Genomic DNA, 4,993 nt, shown 5'->3' with positions numbered 1-4,993 from the left:
AATTCTCACCCAAGATAACACTAAAAAGTTTGGTAATCTATCAAAATCGCCGTTTTACACCCTAAATTGACATTAAATAATATCCACAAATAAATACCATTAGTTAATACTATTACTATTTCTGAATATTTTCATTTATTTGAAAATATATGTGAACATTATTCTTTCTCAACATATATTTTTCACGTGAATCAGATACTAAAGATCGTACAACATATTTCAAATCCAAAACGTGGCTGCTGAAGTTTGAATGAATTTGCAGTTGAAGTTGAACGCCAAATCCAAGTTCGGCCGCCACACATTCCCCAGTCCATATTTCTTGCTGTCTATAAAATACCAACTAGTCAAGAGTCCAGAGTCAATTACCCATCCTCATTTGCTATTTCCATTCTTCTTCTTTTTTGATACCGTCATCCATGTATAAATACCACTACAACTGAAGCAATTCGTCAACTACTTATTTGCTGCTTCACTGTACTTGTGGAGCGGAGAGGAGAGGAGAGAAGATAAGACACTGTTCCAATCATTCCAAAAGGAACTATTGAGGAAATAGACATCGGGTCTCTCAATATATTGGCTTTGCATTGATGGCGGATCTCAGGTCAGAATTTCTCAATGTGTATTCCCAGCTCAAATCGGAGCTCCTTCAGGACCCTTCTTTCGAGTTCACCGACGATTCTCGTCAATGGGTTGATCGGGTATTCCATTTTCTCCCCTTTCCTTTTCCGGTTAAACATACCGAACTATCTGTGTCGCCATAGGTTTTTTAAATAAACTCTTTTTGACCGTCACATTTACTTTAACCCTGCAGATGCTGGAGTACAATGTACCCGGAGGTAACTTAACTAGTATTCTATGGCTCGGTTAATTTTGCAAGCTTTTCTTGGCTTGGATCTTGATTCACTTGGTTTTGTTTTTACTGTTTTCAGGGAAACTGAATCGTGGACTCTCTCTGTGATTGATAGCTACCGCCTGTTGAAAGAAGGAAAGGAATTGACCCAAGATGAGATTTTTCTTGCAAGTGCTCTGGGTTGGTGTATTGAATGGGTATCCCTCTAAACCACTCTGCAATTTTGTTTTTTATTCTTTTTCCTTATTAACATAACATGATGACATAAAAAGACTCGTGCTTTCTCACAATAAAAACTGCAGCTTCAGGCGTATTTTCTTGTTCTCGATGACATAATGGATAACTCTCACACCAGGCGTGGACAGCCTTGTTGGTTCAGAGTCCCCAAGGTGTGTGCTAAGTCTGTACTTCGTATAAAGTCAATTAACTTTCCCTCTGCCAATTTCAATTAACTTTGTTTAAACTCTTCGTAGGTTGGTTTGATTGCTGTAAACGATGGTGTGATACTTCGCAATCACATCGGCAGGATTCTCAAAAATCACTTTCGTGGGAAACCTTACTATGTAGATCTGCTAGATCTATTCAATGAGGTAATGAACTTGGATGCATCTTAAACTCGCTTCGTTCAAAAACTATCCTAAACATTTTCACATATTGTTTTACACAGGTGGAGTTTCAAACAGCTTCAGGACAGATGATAGATCTGATTACAACACTTGAAGGAGAAAAGGATCTATCCAAATACTCATTGTCTAAGTGAGTGAAACTTTAGCAATTATCTGTTTCAAAGATATGAAGGTTTTATGTACATCTGACCTTTTATCATAGTGTAATCAAACAGGGAAAAGATCCCACCTTTTGCCTCGTTTCAATTTTTTTCATGTCAGCCCTTTGTAATAGTAATTCTAATGTTTGTTCTTATTAATATATTGATTAAATATCTCTTCAGGCACCGTCGCATTGTTCAATACAAGACTGCCTATTATTCATTTTATCTTCCTGTAAGTATTGACCCCCCATTTCACTTGAAGCATGCACCTTGAATTATTTGCAATCGCAAGCTTATGTACAACAATAGGTTGTTAGTTGGATTGATTAGTCTCTTCTTTATTGGCTATATCTCCTCTCAGATTAACCATTTTGCTTCTAATGCTCCATTTATCTATTTAGGCAGTACTTACAGCTAATATTTTCTCATATTTCACTTTCTCTTAATACACTTAATCATTTACGTCAGCGTCTGATCATTATAATGTATGGGCTATCTCTGATATTTACCTAAATGAACTCAGGTTGCATGTGCACTGGTTATGGCGGGTGAAAATCTTGACAATCACATCAATGTAAAGAACATTCTTGTTGACATGGGAATCTACTTTCAAGTACAGGTAATATTTGGACTAATTCATCTGACTTTCAGCTCCTACAATTTTATTCTGCAAATAGAGTGGATAGACGTGAACTAAAAGCAGAATACATGAGAAAATTAAAAAAGAAAAAAAAAACTGCCAAAACTGTTATATTGAACTTTTAGAAAGTTTCATTTAGGAATTACCCAACGTGGTGTATGACTCCCCAAATGTTCTTTCGATCTGCTTTCTTGGTAGGTGGAATAAATGTTCTTCCTTTTTCTCCAGATCCTACATGTTAATATTGATTTTCTCCTTGTCTGCAGGATGACTATTTGGATTGCTTTGGCCATCCTGAGACCATTGGTAAGGTGAGATATGAATTATGAAACTAAAAGTCCAGTGAACATAAGAATACCCATTGTTTGTTTTATGTTAAGTCTTACTCTAGCTCTGTGTAATCTCAGATTGGGACTGATATCGAAGATTTTAAGTGCTCCTGGTTGGTGGTTAAAGCATTGGAAATCTGCAATGAGGGGCAGAAGAAAGTATTATACGTAAGATTGGAACTGTTATCAATTGGCATATTTGTTAATCAAATTTGATATGGTTACTCAATTAATGTTATGGTTTGCTCCCAGGAGAACTATGGGAAACCATACCCTGCCAACGTTGCAAAAGTGAAGGCACTATACAATGAGCTTAATCTCAAGGTTTGATATTATTCAGGATTTCTTCTTGAAACATAAAAAGAAAACAGAAGATGTTCAGTGGTTAATACATTTCCTATTGTTGTCCATATTGGCAGGGTGTATTTGAGGAGTACGAAAGCACAAGCTATGAGAAGCTTGTTACCTCGATTGATGCTCATCCTAGCAAAGCAGTGCAAGCAGTGCTGAAATCGTTCTTGGCGAAGATTTACAAGAGGCAGAAATAGAGCATGCAGCTTCCAGTAATGAAGAAAGTGTGTGGGATAATGCTCCCACTCGTCTATTCTATGCTCATTTATTTATCTTCAAATGTTACAATCAATCTTCTTGTAATCTATTCTGGCAGACATTTGGTTTTGGATTTAAACAAATTAAACGGAGTTCATTCCTAGCCGATATGAAAGAAGTTTGACAAAATAGGATGCATGCCCATGTCTATTTATTGTGGTTATTTGTATTAACTTTTTCTGCCTGGATTATTATAAGGTCACCTGATCCTCTGGTAAGATGGCTTTTGCTGGTACTGTACTGCAGTTAGGTTCTAGGTTAGCCGGACCCTGTGTGGGATTCTTGGTTGAATAGAAGAGATATGAAATGTGTGTTGTTGCATCATGTCTAATGGTGCATTGTTTGTTCACTTATGATGGGTTTATTGATACTTGAGAACTCATTAACAACCAAACAGCAGATAAACTGCTATAACCAAACAGAAACTCAAAAGGCTGTACATTTCAAACTATACGTTCAACCTATACTCTTATTTACTCTTGAATATTCCAAACTATACTAAGGCATCTGCACGATCTCTCATATTTATCTTTTCCCCTCAAGTCTCATCATACTAACAAAATTCTTAATTTGTCTAAAGATCTCTTCTTCAATTTACTGCACTTCTTGGAATAACTTTCCGTTCCTCTCTTTCCAAATGAAATAAACCAACGCATTCCATGGAAGCATTAAAAACAAAGTAACGAGAGACTTACCTTTAAGATTTCTACACAGCCATTGAAATTCTTGCTGCCGATCCATGAAGCTCCTGTGCAGATTACATTGCATCAACACTATTCTCCAAACAAATTTCGAAAAACTACATCCCACAAAAAGATGATCACGCGTTTCAATATTCCGGCGGCATAGTACACAATGTTCATCGTCAAGAATTACAATCCAAAGAAATGCTTTGGTATATAAAGTGAAAACCAAATAATATCGTTTTTCAGCCTTATCTCATTCTATATTGTAGAGATAGTAACACTGCAATTTCTGGTTGCTAATGAAGCCATCAATAGCTTCTTCCCTATGGTTAGTAAACATATTTCCTACTCCAATTATCATTACCTTTAGCTGCATTTTACGAGAAAGAACTACCTTTCATTTTATATTCTTTTAACCGAGCAATCCATAGTGAGCCTTGGTCCGCTATGAGTCTTCTAATCAATTGAATGATACAAGCCTTGTTTCTCGTCTCTAAATACTTCGTTCCTAATCAACCGGGACTTTGAATTGATTGCTAGATTCATCATTTTCAGTGCCGGTAGTGTCATCAAATTACTCAAAATGTTTCTTCCATTGCAGGCAAGTGAAGCATGAAGAAATTTTGAGATCGGTTGTTTAACACGGATTTATTTTGTGTTCTGCTCATGCTATTTCAATTAATAGTAACTGTTATAGAGAAACATGTTGATTAGCTCTGATTTTGTTGCCGCAGTTTAAAACAAAGTGCTAGCCTACGACTTTTATCCAACAGAACCATCTGGTGGATAAGTACAAAGAGCCAAATACGCAGGAAGATCATCTCGAGATTATTTATTCACCGATCCGAGCATGGATGGGAAGAGGTACAGTTGTTTGAGTCCCTCTCAAGTGAAGTCAAAGTAAAGTAATGCATAAAATTTGTAGATTCCTAAATTAATATCCACAGCTTGGGGGGTTTGTTTGTAGTCTTCTAAAAATATGGAACTTGAACAAATGTATTGGAGTTATTGGCATCTTCAATTGCCAAAGGAAGCTCGCCAGGGCCTTCTACAACACAAGGTAGACCAGATGGTTCCCAGTACCACGCTCTCTGTACATGTCTCTCGAGC

General features: G+C 36.7%; 1 pseudogene; it reads left to right on the top strand.

Moving 5' to 3' along the window:
- Window positions 1–500: 500 nt before the first annotated feature.
- On the top strand, window positions 501–3,326 carry LOC120194611 (annotated as a pseudogene).
- Window positions 3,327–4,993: the final 1,667 nt, after the last annotated feature.

The sequence above is a fragment of the Hibiscus syriacus genome, unplaced genomic scaffold (genome assembly GCF_006381635.1).
Source record: "Hibiscus syriacus cultivar Baekdansim isolate YM2019G1 unplaced genomic scaffold, ASM638163v2 tig00117000_pilon, whole genome shotgun sequence".
In the NCBI taxonomy this organism is placed as follows: Eukaryota; Viridiplantae; Streptophyta; class Magnoliopsida; order Malvales; family Malvaceae; genus Hibiscus; species Hibiscus syriacus.
The sequence above is the reverse complement of the archived record's forward strand: the minus strand, read 5'-3'. Positions and strand labels throughout refer to the sequence as shown.